The sequence below is a fragment of the Saccopteryx bilineata genome, chromosome 7, assembly GCF_036850765.1.
Source record: "Saccopteryx bilineata isolate mSacBil1 chromosome 7, mSacBil1_pri_phased_curated, whole genome shotgun sequence".
NCBI lineage: Eukaryota > Metazoa > Chordata > Mammalia > Chiroptera > Emballonuridae > Saccopteryx > Saccopteryx bilineata.
The window spans coordinates 6,962,035-6,984,383 of NC_089496.1; the positions used below are offsets into that span (position 1 = coordinate 6,962,035).

At 37.0% G+C, this 22,349-nt stretch overlaps 1 protein-coding gene across 11 annotated transcripts in view; it reads left to right on the plus strand.

The window, feature by feature from the left end:
* The window catches only part of CACNA2D1 (calcium voltage-gated channel auxiliary subunit alpha2delta 1), a 591,296-nt gene that overhangs the window by 30,853 nt on the left and 538,094 nt on the right, over positions 1-22,349 (plus strand). The gene's annotated exons all lie outside the window — the stretch shown is intronic.

The following is a 22,349-nucleotide window of genomic DNA, read 5'->3' on the forward strand; positions in this document are numbered from 1 at the left end:
TGACTTTCTCAGGAACTGTCAGCAGTTTATGCTGCTCGTTGGAATCACAGGAGATTCAGATACACGTTGGAATCCTTTGGTGCTTAGCTTCTACCCTAGAGACTGTGGTCATTGGCTGGCATTGGTATTTAAACAGATAGTCTCCCTAGACGATTTTGTTGTGTAGCCAGGGTAGAAAACCATTGACGAAAACACTCAACTGGAGAGTTGTGTGTTTACAATTATTGATGTCTAATTATATTTGACTTGCAAGATTTGCAGAATATAACATTTCAAAACATACTAGCATTAAAAAAATAGGTTTTTATTATCAGATAATCTATGTCTAAGAGTCAATCAAATATTTGTTGAATACCTACCACATAGGGGACACTGATGGAGAGCTGAAGGGATCTAGCTTTTCATTTCTTCTCAAAGAATTTAGAATCTGAGGAAGAACAGATATATCCGAAGAAGCATTAATGTGCTAACGCTGTACATGCTTCGCAGGAAAGTGCGGTCATGCTATGGTGAACTCAGGAAGAGGAGCAAATCTGGGCCCATGTGGTCATGGAGAGTTCACAGACGGTTTGCAATACAGATTTCCTCTGAAAGCTTTTAAAACTTCAGTTGCTGAAAATTTGTTGGTAGCTTAAAAGTGCTGAGAATGGATCCTCAGATCTATCTGGTCTTTCTTCTGCAGATAAATTTCCCTCATTGAATCACATTGTCTTGGGACCATTCTTAATTAGCTGGTTACCCCTTGTGTTTCCAACTGTTTGGAACTTGAGTATGAAGTTGATCTTAAATGGTAGCTTTTGAGCTGGCCTCACAGAGTGAACAGAATTTAGGTGCAAATAGAGTAGGTTGAATTTTCCTGCTTCAGATTAGCACGGACCATATTGAATAAAATAGAGTATACAACCTGGTTGAAAAAGGAAAGTTATTGCAATAGCAACAGAGTTCATTCCTTTCATCTTCCTTGTGCTTTATCTGAACAGTGCATTTTTTTTTAGAGAGAGCAAGAGAGAGAGGGAGAGAGAGAGAGAGAGAGAGGAAGGGAGAGAGATGAGAAGCATCAACTCATAATTGCAGTATTTTAGTTCATTGATTGCTTTTCATAAAAGTACATTTGTATTATTATGTTTACAACATTTTTGAGGCATTAATTACTGTTATTGAGTAAACAGTGAGGTTCAAAGTGTTTATAATAACAAGCATTAGTTAAGTCATCAAGTTTTAAACATAGTCTAGTAGCCATTCTGATATCAAAAGCCATGCTCTCTCCACTCTGCTGTGTTGCCTTGTGTAAAGGAACTATGGGAAGAGTCAGAAGGAAGGTACAGAAAGAGGGAGGCTTGTGGAATGCCTCGAACACCAGTCCAGAGAATGGATTTTATCCTGGTGGAAGCGAGGAGCCATTGATGGTTTTTTGCAGGGGGAATATATTTTAGTTATCTTAGAAGGTTAATCAGGCAGCAATGTTATATCAGTTCACTAAAAATGCTTATTTATCTAAAAACTATTTATTGAACCTATATTGTATTCTACACAGTATCTAGTCCTTGGGAGTAGAATTGTATTAATCTAGAGTGCTTTTAATCTGGAAGTCTCTTTGTGTAATGTGCTGTGCTACACAGTTTGGAGATAAAGATAGATAAGACAGAGCATCTGCCCTTTTTATATCTTATTATTGAATCAGCTTATTGGATAATTGTTTTGCTTTTCTAAATTTAATTACAACATGATAGATTCTAGAGGGGAAGGCTACCCAGGTATCAGGGGTGAATAAATGGAAGGGAAATATGAAAAAAAGAAATGATAGAAAGGAAGAATGTGGTTTTTTAAACCTTGATGTTTTGTTTCATACAAACTTAAGAAAAATAGTTTTGTCACCATGAGTTAATATGTAGTGTGCTGTGACATCATAGTGTTCCAAATACTATCTGGAATTTTTACTTTGTGTGGAAATAAGTTTTTCATTGTACACGACATTCTCTTTATGAAATATTTGATATGTAGGACTATGAAAGGTACTGTGAGAAGTTATGAAAAGAGGGATTATATAAAGCAAGAGAAAATCAAATTACGTGTAAGTTATATAATATTGTTTTTATCTGTGGCCAAGATCTATTGATCTACTAGATTTGACCAGCATATTTTTTGAACTGTCTTTCTTGATGGCTGACATTCTTCAAAGAAAAACTATCTACCATTAAGTGTCAATAGTATGGCCAGAACACAGAGCAAAACTGACTTCATGAGGTTTTTTTTTTTTTTTTTCTTTCAGAGACAGAGAGAGAGAGTCAGAGAGAGGGATAGATAGGGACAGACAGACAGGAACGGAGAGAGATGAGAAGCATCAATTATCAGTTTTTCATTGCGACACCTTAGTTGTTCATTGATTGCTTTCTCATATGTGCCTTGACTGCGGGCCTTCAGCAGAATGAGTAACCCCTTGCTCGAGCCAGCGACCTTGGGTCCAAGCTGATGAGCTTTGCTCAAACCAGATGAGCCCGCGCTCAAGCTGGCAAACTCGGGGTCTCAAACCTGGGTCTTCTGCATCCCAGTCCGATGTTCTATCCACTGCGCCACTGCCTGGTCAGGCCCTCATGAGGTATTAAACCCTCATTTTGGGGTTTCTTTGTACCATGCTCTGACCCAATCTGTATGCCCTAGACCTCTGATTGAGTAGAGGAGAAGGCTGAAAAGTTGTTTTCAAGGTATACTCAAGCCGTATGGGTACCAAGCATTATATATAGCCTAAACATATAAACTGTCTTATTCATAATAATTACTGCTGTTTTTCAACTGTATGTCAGTGTCATTGTTATTAGTAAGTTATATTTGAGCATGTGCATTTTCTTTCTTTTTTGTTAACGTGAATCCTCATTCACAATTTTAGCAGGTTTTGCTCTTAGTCATTTTTGTGGCCAATGTGCAGATAATCAAGGAAAAAGTCATAAAGTAACTGTATTAAAATATCAGTAATCTTTCAATATTTGGAGGATATATAAAATGTATACTTTATAAAAGTATAGAAATAGAGAAATTTTGTGCATGCTTATATTACTCATCTAGTGATATAAAACACTCAATCCAAAATACGTGTACTCAAATATGGATGTCAAATCCATTTCCCTTGCCTGTTTGAATTTCAAAAATATTTTCATAGCTCTAGCAAAGTGAGCTCACACACCTAGTGTGTGTGATGCCTTGTTGTAACATTGCTAATGGTGCTAGGCAAATCCCTCAGAAAATACTTGAACAAAGATTTGAAGACAACTGTCAGGCAGCTGCCCAGCTGTGCTGGAATTCTCTCTGTGCCAGTGCCAGTCCCATTCTTCAGATGGGCAGAAGACTTATTCGCATCTTAATATTTTTGGAGGAGTAGTAAATAGAATATTCAATTTTTATTATTATTTTTTAGTGAGTAAGACAGAAGGACAGACAGACAGGAAAGGGAGAGAGAGGAGAAGCATCAGTTCTTCATTGCAGCAGTTTAGTTGTTCATTCATTGCTTTCTCATATGTGCCTTGACCAGGGGGGCTGCAGTAGAGCGAGTGACTTCTTGCTCAAGCCAGTGACCTTGAGCTCAAGACAGTGACCTTGAGCTTTAAGCCAGCACCCTTTAGGCTCAAGCCAGCAACTGTCAGGTCATGTCTATGATCCCACGCTCAAGCTAGCGACCCCTGCGCTCAAGCTTGTGAGCCTGTCTCAAGTCGGATGAGCCCGCGCTCAAGCCGGTAACCTCTAGGTTTCAAACCTGGGTCCTCTGTGTCCTCCGTGGATGCTCTACTCACTGTGTCACTGCCTGTCAGGCAGAATATTTGACTGTTGAAATTAGCTTTTATATATGTGAACTTACTTAAAATCACTTAAACATAGCTATTAATTTATTATACTTATTGAATATTAGTGGAAAATTGTAAAGTTGGGAGACAAAAAAAGAATCCAAGTAAGAGGCCCTGGCCGGTTGGCTCAGTGGTAGAGTGGCAGCCAGTGTGTGGAAGTCCAGGTTCAATTCCTGGCTTGGGCACACAGGAGAAATGCCCATCGGTTTCTCCACCCTTCCCCTCTCCTTCCTCTCTGTCTCTCTCTTCCCCTCCTGCAGCCAGGGCTCCACTGGAGCAAAGTTGGCCTGGGCGCTGAGGATGACTCCATGGCCTCTTCCTCAGGTGCTAGAATGGCTCTGGTTGCAACAAAGCAACACCCAGATGGGCAGAGCATCACCCCCTGGTGGGCATGCCGGGTGGATCCTGGTCAGCTGCATGTGGGAGTCTGTCTCTCTGTCTTCTTGCTTCTCACTTCAGGAAAAAAAAAAAAATCCAAATAAAATGGGTAAGGATTTACAGAAAAAATGTGGTGCATTGAATACCAAAGCTGTGATTTCTGAGCCAGGAGTTCTCCAAGATGAGAACTAAAAAAATAAAAATAAAAATAAAGATTTTATTTTTTTGAGCAGCTTTAGGTTCACTACAAAATTGAGAGAAGGAGAATACAGAGGTTTTGCATAGAGCTCTGCCCGCGCATGCGGAGCCTTTCATAGCCTCCATTACCAACCTCCCTTTTGTCTATAGATATATAAATATAGCACAAGCGTCCAAACAGTAAACCCCGAAGTGGAAAGAGTTGAGGAGGTGACACTCTTTGATAGTAGTTTGGGGAATGTCTTCCAAAAAACACATTTAAAATATAATCCCTACACTTGAAAGGTAACTGTATAGACCTGATCATGAGCCATGTTCTTTAGAATTTCACAGACAATGTTGTTACTGGCCACACAACCACAGCATGAATTTCTGGACATGTTCTTCGTTTTCCTATAGACCATTTCCTATAGGAAGCTCTTTCTTTTTTCTTTTTTTAGTGAGGACCAGAGTCTTGCAATGCTTTTATCAATACTTAGAAGTAACTTCCCCAGCTTTAGAAATAGACTCTGTTTGCATATATGTAACTTATTTGTATATCTTAATTTATACATTGAATTTAAACCTTAATTTATGTTTTAAATTATTCTTCTAAATTTTAATGTACATACTTAATATGTTTAAAAAGAAATTGTATTGTCTCTTATTTTCATGTTTTAATTATCTTAATTAGACATATATCTTCACTTTTAAATTGAGAGCACTTGTCATTCAGCACTGACCACATTTTATGTTCAGAACCACCAAGAACAGTGATATAAAATGACTAATCAGAAGATTTTTTAAAATGGCAAAGAGTATCAATACTTTTTTTGCTAACCCAGCCATTTGACCTCAACAAAAGTGATTAGAATACCAATTGAATTTTATTTAACCAGTTTTGAAACGCTGTTGCTCAGTGAGAGTAATTCTTAAAATCAGTGAACTCAGAAAGGAAAGTATCTTGGATGCTTTGGATTTTTCTATTTAAATCTCCACTGACTGCCCCGATTAAGTATAGATTTCATACTTGAGCGACAGCAACAAGTGCTGAAACCGAACCCTGAATTCTCAGTGCTCTGATGCGCCATGTTTGGCAAATCACTGCTCTCTGGACCTTAGTTGTCTGGCAAATGTCCTTTCTGCTGACTACAGAGGGAAGCAACGGCAGATGGAGGACATGGTCTCAGAGTTTTCTTTTCTGCTTATGTAAAATCAGTACTACTGACTGATGGCGTAAAGGAATGAGTTAGTATTAAAAGTTATCTAATGGTGCCACATGTGAACTTAAAGAGCCTGGCTTTAAGTAAATATTCAGGAATACATACAAAAGCAAGTATGCAAGAAGTAGAGCTAAATTAATGCCCCTATAATTGAATTTTATTTTAAATTTGAGCCATCTTTAAGAATGATAGTGGAAAACTTAAGCTAGTTACTTACAACTGATCATTTCAGGATTCTTCACTAACCCATTTGCACCAAGGATGGCAGTTAAGATCTGAGGAGTGCCCAGGTAGTTCCTAGGCTTTAAGAAGGACAGGTTCATCTAACATCCGTGGAAATCAAGCTAATTTGTTTTGACCTTTGTCCCTACTGCAGGTCCTTAGATATGCATATTCCTGCACATGTCACTCTGTGTCTTTCTCACTTCAACCATTAGGTTCCTTCAGGTCACTGGACTCTGTCAGTCACTTCTGTGTCTCTCTTTTGGCCAGAGTTTCAAGAACTTATTTAGAACTCCCATCCAAGAATTTGACCTGGTCCTTTGGCTACCAACTCAATGTCGGAATTAGAAGTGGAGGGGGAAGAGAAAGAGGGAAAAAGAGTGTATGTGCATTTAACAACACTAAATTTTATCCCTCACACTTACAGAACTACTTAGTACTTACATTATCCATATATTTTCTCGTACAGCTGGAATACTTTCATTGGCACTCCATCTGGCAAGGGACTGTATAGTTGGATTGAGTGAGACGGGAAGCTCAAACAATCTAAAAAAGTCTATTAATCTTAGAAAAACACTTTTTTTTATATGATTTAAAAAATGAAAAACATTCTTTCTCAATGTAATGGAATAATAAACCTCTGTCAGCCTTGGAGCGACTCAGGACAGTGGAACTGCTTTGATGACCATTACTTTAGTTGTTCCCCACTGTGTGCATCCATATAGTTTAGGGGGAGGAGGGACGATTCCATGCTCATCGATGCAGCCTCATCCCTCTGATTGGGGGGGGGAGGTGACATTAAAATCCACATTTGTTTAAAATGATGTCTAGGACTGCTTTTCAATATGTAAGAAAGAGAAGGTTTCTCCTCTGTATTTTGTGGCATATGTATAAAAGTGGAGATTGATACATGAATTTGCTACCCTAAGTAAAACCATGATGAAATGATACAAGGAAGAAAGCAGTGTGAAATCAGTAGCAGAGAAAGAGAACTAGAGTCCTACATAAACCACACCTGAAGTCCACATTACTATTAGAGATTTTAAGAAGTAAGCCAAAAATAGTTACAGTAAATGTGTAAACAATCTGTATGCTCTGTCTGTTGCTACCAAAAACATTCTAATACCAAGATACATTTTTTGCTGATTCTTAAATATGTTAACTTCAGGACCTTACTATAGTCAGAGTCTGGTAATTATCCTGGTATCTTGACATAGGATATATTTAAGTCCAAAATTAGAGCACTTTTCCATCCCTACCCTTTCTTATTCCAAACTTTTCTTTCTTTCTTTTGGTTAAGGGTGCCACCTTCTTATTGTTCTATAACAGTGGTCCCCAACCCCCAGGCCGCAGACTGGTACTGGTCCATGGGCCGTTTGGTAGTGGTCCGCAGAGAAAGAATAAATAACTTAACATTATTTCTGTTTTATTTATATTTAAGTCTGAACGATGTTTTATTTTTAAAAAATGACCAGATTCCCTCTGTTACATCCACCTAAGACTCACTCTTGACGGTCACGTGATGCATTTATACGTCCCACCCTAAAGGCCGGTCTGTGAAAATATTTTCTGACATTAAACCAGTCCGTGGCCCAGAAAAGGTTGGGGACCACTGTGCTATAGGAAATTTATAATACCCTCATTATCTCCCTTGTTTATGCTTTTTTGTCTCTACCCAGAATCATTTGACTACCATATATTTTCCTAACTTCATTTTCTGTCCCATTGATACTAGCTTAGATCAAGTTTTTTCACCTTTGTTATTAAATATAATCTATTAATGTAGTCTCCTAACACAACAGTCTGTTTTCCACATTACTGTCTGTATCTTAAACAAACAACAAAGACAAACTTCTGATTATGCTCTTTCTTTATTTAAAAATTTTCAGTGACTTGCATTTCTTACAGAATGAAGTTCAGACTTTTGGGTCTCAACATACTTTTTAATATAGATCTTCATTCTGTTCTTGTTTCATCACTTAAAAATGGGAATAATATTAATAAAGCCATAAGTACGTTGTGAAAGTTAATACAGACAAAGTGTCTGGAGCACGGTAGGCTCTGGGTTAAGTGGCAGTTACTATTATAAGCCCAAAGGGATAGTGACTGCCTGAATACGGCCATGTGACTTCGCATGTGGTGGTCCTTTCACCTGCTCTGCCCCGCCCTCCTGTGAATGTCTCATAATCCAGCTGATTCCCTCCCTCTGGGCTTCTTTCAGAGTTCCCTGTTATGTATCCTGCATTTTATTGATAACTTTAAAAACACTGGCCTTATAAATTATTTAAAAGAAATATTAAGAAATTTAAAGAAAATAAAGCCTTTTGTTTTTCTTTAATGAAATCTTTGAAAATGAAACTAAACCCTGTTCATCTGTCTAAAATTACATCTCTACTCTGATACTTCCTATCCCATGTCCCAACTTTATTTTTTCTTATCACTTAGAAATACTTAATATTTATTTATTTATTTATTTATTTATTTATTTATTTTTAAACAGGGACAGAGAGTCAGAGAGAGGGATAGATAGGGACAGACAGGAACGGAGAGAGAAGCATCAATCATCAGTTTTTCGTTGCGGTTCCTTTAGTTGTTCATTGATTGCTTTCTCATATGTGCCTTGACCGGGGGCCTTCAGCAGACCGAGTAACCCCTTGCTCGAGCCATCGACCTTGGGTCCAAGTTGGTGAGCTTTGCTCAAACTAGATGAGCCCGCGCTCAAGCTGGAGACCTCGGGATCTCGAACCTGGGTCCTCCGCATCCCAGTCTGACGCTTTATCCATTGCACCACTGCCTGGTCAGTAGAAATACTTAATATTAGATCACATAATTAATTATCTAAATAATATAATATACTTATTTCTTAAATTTTCTAATTTTCCTACTAAAATGTATATTCCGCTATGATAAAGAATTTTGTTTTTTTATTCAATGCTATATCCTCAGTTTCTAAGAAAGGTCAACATATTGAGGGAATGAATAAATAAATGCCTAATTTATCTTTTATTTCTAATGCCTAACACAGTAACAGGCATATGTTAGGTGCGAAAAAAAAGTGAGCTGAATCCAAGATGAGTGACTGTATAGACCTGGAAGACTGGAAGCACATGAGTTGTTGACTTAGCTGTAGAAGGCTTTCTATAGGTATAGGTGCGTTTAATTTTGAGAAGGTAAGGGTGGATTGTGGTATCTCCCAAGTGCTCTGTCTTTGAGCTTTCTTCTCTGAGAGTGAGAGTATAAAATGGAAAGAAAGAGGGTGAGAGGGAAGAGAGCCTTTAGTTTTTAACCCATCTGCAGATAGTGAATTAAAACTGGTATTGAGAAGTTTCACCATTCACCCTATATGCCAGTTTATGAAAGGGAAATGTAAATCTAAAGATTTGTTTTTCAGAGCATTTTTTCTAAACTCCTTTATCTTGTGAGAACAGTTCAACCTATACATAGCTATTTAAAACACAAAGTTTTGCCTGACCTGTGGTGGCGCAGTGGATAAAGTGTTGACCTGGAATACTGAGGTCGCCGTTCAAAACCCTGGGCTTGCCTGGTCAAGGCACATATGGGAGTTGAAGCTTCCAGCTCCTCCCCCTGTTCTCTCTCTCTCTAATAAAAAAAAATGAATAAATAAAATTAAAAATAAAACACCCCCAAAAAACCCACAAAGTTTTGTTAAATCTTCAGAAATAACTAGAGTTGAATGGAAATGAGTGTCTGTTAGTGCTGATTGTGTAACTGAAAACTTAGTTTGTTTTATAATAATCACATTTCAGCCAGACATTGGTGACTGAATTGGTCACGTTTCAATTGGTGGCTTAACTGTAGAAGGTTTTCTGTTCCAGTGTTAAAACAATGCTCAGCTTATAATTAAAAGAAAGAATGAAAGAACAAAGGAAGAACCAAAGATAAAAGAAGGTAATGAAGGAAAAAAGGTAGGAAGAGGAGGAGGAAAGGAGAGATGAAAGAAAAGAAGGGGGAAAGGAAAGAGTGAGAATAGTGAATTAATGCCTCTTCTTTCTGGGTTTTTTTCTAAGACCAAGTGACTTTGTTAGTAATCTATGTGGAATGTGGTAGGGGAAGAAGGACATGCAGCTTTTATGAAAAATCTAGAAATACATGATAAATAAGAATTCAATGCTAGAGTTTAAAAAGAAAAACCTATAAGTTTACAACATAGAGATTGGTTAGAAATATGTAAATGGATTTTAATCTCTGGTTTTGAAATTTGTTAGACATTGTTTTTGGTTAAAGAATGTAAAATAGAAAGAATCTTAGTTTCTAATATTAGGCAGTACAAACTTTTGTTCCCTGCAAGTATTTGATTTTCTTAAAAACGTCTACTCTGTTGCCAGTTTGTGGACCATGCATTTTAATATTTTGAGTTTTACCTTAGATTTCCTTCATTGTTTGGATACAAAGACTAGCAGGACTGCTGCCAGGAGAAGCATGCTTTAAAATTACAGTGAACTTAATGTGAAAGAGCGTTCATAATGGATAGAATTGTTACACATTGAAGAATAGTTATGAAGTGAAGAACCAGCAAGAAGAAGGAATCTTCAGGGCAGAAATACATTGTGTAGCCACTAAAGTGGTGAATCAACTGTAAGAAATGTCAATATTAATATTAAAGAAACATTAACTGAATAAAGGCTATTGAAATATTCATCTTTATCTTTAAATACCTAAATTATGAGACCTTTATGGTTATGCTTGGAAATCTGCATTGTTTAAAATTAAACAAAACTTAAAAGTTGGACAGGAAAAGCTTGGTAAATATAGGACCAGAATAGCAGTAGGGAGGGTAATATCAACTCAGAAAAATTTATTACTAAGACTTGAGGTTGGATTAAAGAGTTAAGGGTAGAGTATTTTTATTTTGAATTATACATAGGAAAATTTTAAGAACTTTTTTTAAATTTTATTCATTTTTAGAGAGGAGAGAGAGAGGGAGAAAGAGAGACAGAGAGAGAGAAGGGGGGGAGCTGGAAGCATCAACTCCCATATGTGCCTTGACCAGACAAGCCCAGGGTTTCGAACCGGCCACCTCAGCATTTCCAGGTCAACACTTTATCCACTGCGCCACCACAGGTCAGGCTATACATAGGAAAATTTTAACTAATAATTACCAAAGTAATAAAACTCATTAGAAAGTCCAAATCTGTAATTCTGTAAAGAGGAAATGATAAAGAAATCTGCATTCTTTAGCTTATACTATAGCATTTTTATATTATCTCACTTAAGTCTATCAAACAAATGTCAGAAGTGTATTTTAAAAGATGTTTTAAAATTTATTTATTGATTTTAGAGAGAGTGGAAGGGGGAGAGAGACAAAGAGAGAGAGAAATATTGATTTGTTCTTTCACTTATTTATGCATTCATTGGTTGATTCTGGTATGTGCCCTGATTGGGGATCAAACCCTCATCAACCTTGTCATATTGGGGTGACGCTCTAACCAGCTGAGCTACTGGGCTGGGCAATGTATTTTTTTTACATACATTGACAGAAGCTCAAAATAGTTAAATGAGTTTTCTTCTTTACTCCAATTTTTGTGTGTGTGTATAACTCAGATGTTTAGTTATTTTACAAGTCTATTTGATGACTTTACATTTTAGAATATCAAGAATATTCTAAAGATAAAAAGTATTTTACAACTGTTCTTTTTTAGTCTTCTTTATATCTAGAAACAAATGAAAGCTTTAGTACAAATATAATGTGGCACTTGGTAGCTGTGCCCAAGAGAAGTCAGTCACTAGTAGATATTTTTATAAATAAATTTCATGCTATGGAAAAACTATTCAAATCTTCATTTTTATTACATTAAAATAACATCAGAATGTACACAATGCATATCATTTTTGTTTGATTGTTACATTGATGTAAAATACCCAACAGATTAAATATTTTTAATTCAAATTTTTATTGAAAATGTATATTGTATTAGACCTTCGCTTGTCCATATTTTTGTTAATATAGATACAGTATTATTACTTCAGCCTTTGCATTACCTGAACATACCTATGTAGCTTTAAGCATGGACTATACATTCTTTGTTTGCAAGAACATGCTTAGCATTGTTTTTTTGTGAGAATTCAGTACTTGCCTATTGCAAGATGATCTTCATTTCCATTACTTTATTAAAATAGTACATGTCTGTATATACATAAAAACTTTACATGAAGATGCTCTTTGAAGGTAATTCAAGTATCATTGCCCTTTTCATTGTTCTTTTCTGTCTGTATGTAGTCTGTCATTTTATTATATTTGAATCTCTCAGGACTGAGCTGGAACACTGATTACTTATAACTTCATGTTTACAAACTTCATGGAAATTGTTGATCACACAATCAAATCAATATCACTTCTGAATTATTGCCAGGAAAGAGGAAACATTGTCTTTGCTGTTTCCTAATGACTTATAGAAGCATCTGACCATTTAAATCTAAGGGGTAACAGGTATAATTAAAATTTTTGAATTGACTTGGGATAAGACCCAATAATTTTCTTCCTGAGGCATTCAGTGTTCATATGTTGTTTTATCTATTCTCTTTAATTGTAATAATTCATTGTAAGCTGATGGTGATTTAGCATGTCTCTCCTCATAAGGGTACTGTATTTTAAAATAACATGTTAGGAAAGGAAAAGTATTTATATAAATCAAAGAATGACTTAACAAGTGGGAAAGAAGTTAATTTTTTTAGCTTCTTTTATATTTCACCATATGGGACCATCATCTTTACCTCCGCAAGTAATTCCTGCTTTCTCTCTTTTTTTTAAATTTTGTTTTTCAATTGCAGTTTGCATTTAGTATTGTTTTGTACTAATGTCAGAGGTCCAGGTGCGCAGCATGGTGGGTAGATAATCACATACTTTATAAAGTGGTCCCCCGACATTTCCAGTCCGCACCTGGCACCACACAGTCACTACAATATCATTGGCTGTATTCCCTATGCTGTACTTCACATGCCTGTAATTATTTTATAACTACCAATTTGACTTTTTAATTCCTTCACCTTTTTCACCCAGTCCCATAAACCCCCTCACTCTGGCAACCATCAGTCTGTTCCCTCTATCTGTGACTCTTTTCAGTTTGGTTTTAATCAGAGCAAAGAAGCAGTACAAAATTTAAGAACTGTTGTATAAAAACAATTACTTAAAGTCCAAATATATTTGTGCTGTATTTTGTCTTGGCTTTCCGCAATACCAGTGTCCTTTTATGATGTGGATAATTAAAATTTCACTGTATTTTCAACTTAAGAAGATTAGTCCAGCTAATCTGAGGCTTCAATGTGGGGTCTGACCACAACAAGTATATACCGGGGTCCTGAACGGGAAAAGGTATGGAACTGAAATAAATGATAAACAGGAACTTAAAGATATATATGGGTTCGGGAGGACGCCAGGGCAAACAGTCTCTACTGCTTCTTAGCCGCAATGTGCCTGCTCCCAGAAACACATCCACTTTTATTCATAGAAAAATGTGGTCCATCAGCAATTCAGTTAAGTTTCCGAGGCAACTCAAAGACAACCCCCACCATACCATCCAAATCTGCTTTACACTAATAAGAAACTAGCTTCCAGCCCCTCCAGAGAACATGGGTGAGACAAATGAGAATCAGGTGTAGCTCTTGGTTAACTAGGTAAATGAGGTGGGGTTTGGGCCCAGCACCTCTGTCCAGATTGCAAAAATACCCTGTTTATTTATTTGATCCCCAACACTTCAGTGAGATGATGGGCAAAAAAGTAGGTGAATCAGAGGGGAAATTGAAAATGGCATGGCATAATTTTTGCAAGTTCTATTCAATATACTGTTAGAAACTATGAGCATTTCCTCCCAGCACATAAAGCATGCAGAGTGCATAACTTGTTCCCATCTAATTATATTCTTGAGTGGTGAATGTGTTGTCAGGTTGGGAAGCCATCTTTGGATTAGCCTTTTTTTCACCTTGGTACTCTGTGCTTTCTGAGATTTTACATGGTTCTATGAACTGTGAGTGGTGCTCAGTATTGACCAGTGCAAACAGCAGATGGTAAGATATTGATAGAGAAATTTGTTAATGGGCCAGTTGTCTTACTTAGAGTACAGATTTTTTTTTTTCCTGCTTTTCTACACTGTGTACCTTGGAAGGAGGAAATACACAGACGGCCTTTTCTTTTTCTTTGTGGGAGTCTATGATGGGAAAAAAAGAGGTGACTGTCAACCTTAAGTAAAACCACCTTTAGTAGATGGTTACTACATTATTAAAAATAATAAAATTTCTATGGTAAATGTTAAAAAATTATTTTACTTTTATGTCTGTTGATTTATTGAGTAATTAACGTTTTCTACATGATTATGTACATATTCATGAATGTGTGTGGGAGGAGTTGTTTCATACCTGATTGTAAACATCTCAGGGGAAAAGAGATGTCAAACGAGCTGTTTGTAAGGGGGAGCCGAGCTGTTTGTAAGGGAGAGCCGGGGCGGGCTTCCTGGGCTCCTTGGGACTGCACGCCCTCCCAGTGACTGCCCAGTGAATGCTTTTTCTAGTACAGGTGGTCCTATTTCCTATCCTTGCTATTCACTTCTTTGCTAATTGGCTCTTTATTGTTGATGATTGTTAAGACTTGCTTTAAGGAATGAATCCCTCACGGGTCTATAAAGCTTCAGCTCTCTTTCAACTCCATTTTGCACAGTTACCTGAGAGCAGAGAAAATACTCAACTTTCTCAACCCGCTTTTCTTTTACTCCCAGGAAATAAGAAAGCACGCAGAGGAAGGGTAGTGACCCTGCTTTCTGTTGGAGGCGCCTGAGGACCCAGAGAGGAATTACTCCCTTCAGTCTTATTCCCGCAGGTCCATTCACTGACTTCTTCTACTAATGTTTCTATTGGTTGTCATTCAAGTGACCCACACCGACAGTGCCTTTTCTGAAAATCTTGGCAGATGTCTGGAACACCCTTTCATCTTCATTTTCCTTCTTCTATCCTAGCCCCTGAAGATCCCAGAGAAAGTCCTGCCAATTCTGTTTCTCTCCCAAGGTCCTATTGTGTGTACCTATATTTAATCTTAAATAACATCACTGAATAGCATGTGAGATATATTTAACTTATTCTGCCTTATTTTCACGTGCACTAGTTCATGTAATTCTTTCAACTAACCCAATTAATTAGGTATTACTACTTTCACTTTAAAGAAAGAGAAACTAATTGGCTTCAGGAGCTGAGGATAGCTCAGTTGATTTGAGCATCTGCCCCAGACGGGGGTTGCCGGGTGGATCTTGGTTGGGACACATGGGAGAATCTGTCTCCCCTCTTCTCACTTAAAAATAAATAAACAAAGAAATAAATATGTGAAAATGAGGCTGAGAGTGTCAGAGGTCATTCATGAATTGTGCCAGCTTCATAATTAGAGGGCTACTAGGTCAGAGAGACTAGGGGATCATTCCAGTAGAAATAACACCTTATACTATTGTATACCTAAGTGTGACTTGAATAATACCATATATATTTAAGAACAGACATGAAGAAACCAGGAAGTCTTTAAAAATCTTTTAAAACACCAGAGCATATATAATATATGAGTAGAATTACAGCTCAGTTGTTTGTCAGATTCCCTCAGTATGCGCATTCAAACCTCGCTTGTCCCTGGTGCACACCAACATGTGTGGGGGTAGACATGACGGCCAACGAAACCGTCTGTGAAGAAAAGCAGACTGGGGATTTAAAATAGTATTCCATCCCATTGTCTGACTTACCTTATCTATTTTTTCAGTTACACAGTTTTGTTTATCCTGGAAAACAAAATTTAGAGCATCAAATCTTGAGGCGAGATCCTGAACACGCCAGCTTTGGGAGTAAATTCATGTATTCTTGTCTCGTCTGCAGTGGTGAACATTGTACAGAGCTTTGCACTAACTTCAAGCAAGCCTAGTTCTTTCTTTTCTTTTTCTCGCACTCTGGGAAGGGAGTGCCACTCTGAAGAAGCCAATGAACCTAAAGTTCGCTGATCTTTGTCCCTGAAGCCTGCAGGAGCTCTTGAATGCATCCTGCCGCCCCCTCCCCTGTGTCCTAGAGCTGCTAAAGGCATAGACACCCTGACCTTCATGATCCTGTGTGAAATGGAAAATACTCTGAAAAACAGCCAACCTGAATTTATTTACACAGTTTTGTGAATTTTGCTCTCAAAGCAGGTAACTGCTGATTGGAACATCTGGAATTCATTTTCTGATCTGTCTGATCTCTGGCTAGTCACACCTCCATTTAGCCACTAGTAAAGAAAGCCAATATGAAACAAAATCATAGCTCCCTTCTTTGATTGTGAAGTGTAATAAAACTTTTAGGAGATTTGCTCATTGATAAAGATCAGTTTATAAGTATAAAGTAGGTACTTTCCTCTCTGTTTTTCTTTTAAAAAAATGAAAGAAAAAAAGACAACTTACCAATGGGAAGGCAGGAACTTGAACTCAGGAACCTTCACTGTGAACTTGAAAAATTTATGCTATTCTAATATATATATATATAGTTTAATGACCTTTGCTACTTCTCATTCATATCTGGTTAAGAAAATAACAAAATTGCCTGACCAGGCAGTGGTGCAGTGGATAGAGGTCGGACTGGGATGCGGAGGACCCAGGTTCGAGACCCTGAGGTGCCAGCTTGAGCGGGGCTCATTGAGTTTGAGCAAAGCTCACCAACTTGGACCCAAGGTCGCTGGCTCGAGCAAGGGGTCACTCGGTCTGCTTCCTGCTGTAGCTCCCCCCCCCCCCGCCCCGTCAAGGCACGTATGAGAAATCAGTCAATGAACAACTAAGGAACCGCAACAAAGAATTGATGTTTCTCATCTCTCTCCCTTCCTGTCTGTCCCTATCTGTCTCTCTTTCTCTGTCTCTGCCACAACAACAACAAAAAACCCCCAAAAACAAAACTGTTACTATTGTACTATGTTCGCAGGTATTTTGAAAAAGAAAATGTAAAATTCTGTTGAAAAGCCAGGTTTTGATCAGTTATTTCTCCTGATCTCCTGCGTGTCTCAGAGAATTAAAGTTTTATTTGTGACTGTGAAACCTGCTATTTTCATGGTAAGTTTCATTGTTGGATCACTGTATCAATACGTCGTGACTTCATAAGTGAAGTATGCCGGCCCTAGCACTTCCAAACATACTAAAACATCTGTGAGTAAATATTTATTATATTTGGCCATGCAGAAATATGGCTAAAAATCACTTTTTGACTCAGATCTGATTTTCGCTGATCTAGCATTGATCTTAAATTTTACATAGATAATAACATGTAAGAAAATACTTCTCTTAAGAGGGTGAAGTATTGAAATAGCAAGGAATACTTTTTTTTTTTTGACAGAGAGAGAGTCAGAGAGGGGACAGATAGGACAGATAGGGACAGACAAACAGGAAGGGAGAGAGATGAGAAGCATCAATTCTTTGTTGTGTCATCTTAGTTGTTCATTGATTGCTTTCTCACATGTGCCTTGACCAGGGGCTACTGCAGAGTAAATGACCCATTGCTCTAGCCAGAGACCTTGAGCTCAAGCCAGCGACCATGCGGTCATGTCTATGATCCCATGCTCAAGCCAGCGACCCTGCACTCAAGCTGGTGAGCCCTCACTTATGCTGGATGAGCCTGTGCTCAAGCCAGGTGACCTCGAGGTTTTGAACCTGGGTCCTCCGTGTCCTAGTCTGATGCTCTATCCACTGTATCACTGCCTGGTCAAACAGCAAGGTATACTTTAAATTTTGAAGGGTCAGAATGCTGGGATAGTGCTAACAATATGGATTTCTTCACTAGCCATCATGGTAAAGATATTTAATATTTTACTAAGGACATATGGCTATTAGAAAGGATATATTTTTTCAAAGCAATATCTTAAGTGCAATGATTAATAATTAAACTGTCACAACTCTCTTAACCACATGATATATAATATCTTTAAATTGCTACCACTATACTATATACATCCTGTATATATACACAACTGTGTGTGTGTGTGTGTGTGTGTGTGTGTGTGTGTGTAGGGTGCTTATCTAATTGCCTTAGTTGGATATAATAATTTTTAATTGACTGTTACAAGCCATAGTGTACACAATTGTCATAGTGTATTTTTTACAGTGAAACAACTAACTGATTTTGGTACTTTTGCATATAGAACCTTTAAATGGATGTGGAACTATATATATATATTTTTTAAATAAATTTTTATTAATGGTAATGGGATGACATTAATAAATCAGGGTACATATATTCAAAGAAAACATGTCTAGGTTATTTTGTCATTAAATTATGTTGCATACCCCTCGCCCAAAGTCAGATTGTCCTCCGCCACCCTCTATCTAGTTCTCTGTGCCCCTCCTCCTCCCCCTAACTCTCTCCCTCCCTCCCTCCCATGTCCTCCCTCCCCCCACCCCTGGTAACCACCACACTCTTGTCCATGTCTCTTAGTCTCGTTTTTATGTTCCACCAATGTATGGAATCATGTAGTTCTTGTTTTTTTCTGATTTACTTATTTCACTCCGTATAATGTTATCAAGATCCCACCATTTTGCTGTAAATGATCTGATGTCATCATTTCTTATGGCTGAGTAGTATTCCATAGTGTATATGTGCCACATCTTCTTTATCCAGTCTTCTATTGAAGGGCTTTTTGGTTGTTTCCATGTCTTGGCCACTGTGAACAGTGCTGCAATGAACATGGGGCTACATGTGTCTTTACGTATCAATGTTTCTGAGGTTTTGGGGTATATACCCAGTAGAGGGATTGCTGGGTCATGAGGTAGTTCTATTTGCAGCTCTTTGAGGAACCACCATACTTTCCTCCATAATGGTTATACTACTTTACAGTCCCACCAACAGTGAATGAGGGTTCCTTTTTCTCCACAGCCTCTCCAACATTTGCTATTACCCGTCTTGTTGATAATAGCTAATCTAACAGGGGTGAGGTGGTATCTCATTGTAGTTTTGATTTGCATTTCTCTAATAACTAATGAAGCTGAGCATCTTTTCATATATCTGTTGGCCATTTGTATCTCTTCCTGGGAGAAGTGTCTGTTCATGTTCTCTTCCCATTTTTTTATTGGATTGTTTGTTTGTTTGTTGTTGAGTTTTATGAGTTCTTTGTAAATTTTGGATATTAGGCCCTTATCTGAGCTGTTGTTTGAAAATATCATTTCCCATTTAGTTGGCTGTCTGTTTATTTTGATATCAGTTTCTCTTGCTGAGCAAAAACTTTTTATTCTGATGTAGTCCCATTCATTTATCTTTGCCTTCACTTCTCTTGCCATTGGAGTCAAGTTCATAAAATGTTCTTTAAAACCCAGATCCATGATTTTAGTACCTATGTCTTCTTCTATGTACTTTATTGTTTCAGGTCTTATATTTAGGTCTTTGATCCATTTTGAATTAATTTTAGTACACGGGGACAGGCTGTAGTCGAGTTTCATTCTTTTGCATGTGGCTTTCCAGTTTTCCCAACACCATTTGTTGAAGAGGCTTTCTTTTCTCCATTGTGTGTTGTTGGCCCCTTTATCAAAGATTATTTGACCATATATATGTGGTTTTATTTCTGGGCTTTCTATTCTGTTCCATTGGTCTGAGTGTCTATTTTTCTGCCAATACCATGCTGTTTTGATTATCGTGGCCCTATAATATAGTTTAAAGTCAGGTATTGTAATGCCCCCAGCTTCATTCTTTTTCCTTAGGATTGTTTTGGCTATTCGGGGTTTTTTATAGTTCCATATAAATCTGATGATTTTTTGTTCCATTTCTTTAAAAAATCTCATAGGAATTTTATGGGAATTGCATTAAATTTGTATATTGCTTTGGGTAATATGGCCATTTTGGTTATATTTATTCTTCCTATCCAAGAACAAGGAATATTTTTCCATCTCATTGTATCTTTTTCGATTTCCCTTAACAATGCTTTGTAATTTTCATTATATAGGTCCTTTACATTCTTTGTTATGTTTATTCCTAGGTATTTTATTTTTTTTGTTGCAATCGTGAAGGGGATTATTTTTTTGAGTTCGTTTTCTAATATTTCATTGTTGGCATATAGAAAGGCTATGGACTTTTGTATGTTAATTTTGTATCCTGCGACCTTACTGTATTGGTTTATTGTTTCTAATAATCTTTTTGTGGAGTCCTTCGGGTTTTCGATGTATAGGATCATATCATCAGCAAAAAGTGATAGCTTTACTTCTTCTTTTCCGATATGGATGCCTTTTATTTCTTTGTCTTGTCTGATTGCTCTGGCCAGAACTTCTAGCACCACGTTGAATAAGAGTGGAGAGAGTGGACAACCCTGTCTTGTTCCTGATTTAAGGTAGAAAGTCCTCAGTTTTATGCCGTTTAATATGATGTTGGCTGATGGTTTATCATATATGGCCTTTATCATGTTGAGATATTTTCCTTCTATACCCATTTTGTTGAGAGTCTTAAACATAAAATTGTGTTGTATTTTATCAAAAGCCTTTTCTGCATCTATTGATAAGATCATGTGGTTTTTGTTCTTTGTTTTGTTGATATGGTGTATTACGTTAACCGTTTTGTGTATGTTGAACCATCCTTGAGATTCTGGGATGAATCCCACTTGATCATGATGTATTATTTTTTTAATATGTTGTTGTATTCGGTTTGCCAGTATTTTGTTTAGTATTTTAGCATCTGTATTCATTAGAAATATTGGTCTGTAGTTTTCTTTCTTTGTGCCATCCTTGCCAGGTTTTGGTATGAGGGTTATGTTGGCCTCATAAAATGTGTTTGGAAGTATTGCTTCTTCTTCAATTTTTTGGAAGACTTTGAGTAGAATAGGAACCAAGTCTTCTTTGAATGTTTGATAGAATTCACTAGTATAACCGTCTGGGCCTGGACTTTTATTTTTGGGGAGATTTTTAATAGTTTTTTCTATTTCCTCCCTGCTGATTGGTCTGTTTAGGCTTTCTGCTTCTTCATGACTCAGTCTAGGAAGGTTGTATTGTTCTAGGAATTTATCCATTTCTTCTAGATTGTTGTATTTGGTGGCATATAATTTTTCATAGTATTCTACAATAATTCTTTGTATATCTATGATGTCTGTGGTGATCTCTCCTCTTTCATTTTGGATTTTATTTATTTGAGTCCTGTGCCTTTTTTCCTTGGTGAGTCTTGCCAAGGGTTTGTCAATTTTGTTGATCTTTTCAAAGAACCAGCTCCTTGTTTTATTGATTTTTTCTATAGTTTTTCTGTTCTCTATTTCATTTATTTCTGCTCTGATTTTTATTATCTCCTTTCTTCGGCTGGTTTTGGGTTGTCTTTGTTCTTCTTTTTCTAGTTCCTTAAGGTGTGAAGTTAAGTGGTTTACTTCGGCTCTCTCTTGTTTGTTCATATAGGCCTGAAGTGATATGAACTTTCCTCTTATTAATGCTTTTGCTGCATCCCAGAGATTCTGATATGTCGTATTTTCATTTTCATTTGTCTGTATTTATCTTTTGATCTCTGCGCTTATTTCTTCTTTGATCCATTCGTTTTTTAGAAGTATGTTGTTTAGTTTCCACATTTTTGTGGGTTTTTCCCCCTCTTTTTTGCAGTTGAATTCTAGTTTCAAGGCTTTATGATCAGAAAATATGCTTGGTACAATTTCAATTTTTCTAAATTTGCTGATATTGTCTTTGTGGCCCAACATATGGTCAATTCTTGAGAATGTTCCATGTACACTGGAGAAAAATGTATACTCTGTCGCTTTGAGATGAAGTGTCCTGTAGATGTCTATCATATCCAGGTGTTCTAGTATTTTGTTTAAGGCCACTATATCTTTATTGATTCTCTGTTTGGATGACCGATCTAGAGTCGTCAGCGGTGTATTGAGGTCTCCAAGTATGATTGTATTTTTGTTAGTTTTTGTTTTAAGGTCAATAAGTAGCTGTCTTATATATTTTGGTGCTCCTTGGTTTGGTGCATATATATTAAGGATTGTTATGTCTTCTTGATTCAACTTCCCCTTAATCATTATGAAATGACCATTTTTGTCTCTTAGTACTTTTTCTGTCTTGTAGTCAGCATTATCAGATATGAATATTGCTACACCTGCTTTTTTTTGGGTGTTGTTTGCTTGGAGTATTGTTTTCCAGCCTTTCACTTTGAATTTGTTTTTATCCTTGTTGCTTAGATGTGTTTCTTGTAGGCAGCATATAATTGGATTTTCTTTTTTAATCCATTCTGCTACTCTGTGTCTTTTTATTGGTAAGTTTAATCCATTTACATTTAGTGTAATTATTGACACTTGTGTGTTCCCTACTGCCATTTTATAAATTGCTTTCTGTTAGTTTTGTATCTTGTTTGATTCTTCTCTTTTGTTTTTCTATCATTTGTTTTTGTTTGTGTTCCATACTTCTTTCCTCTGTTGCTCCCTTTTTTAAGTCAAGTGTTTTTTTGGTGGTTTTATCAAGGGTGGTTACTATTAAGTAATGAAAAGGGTACCTACCATATTCATTGTAGTACCCTATCTTATGAGTATTTCTGCACTTCATCGTCCTTTGCTACTGTTAATCTCCATCCT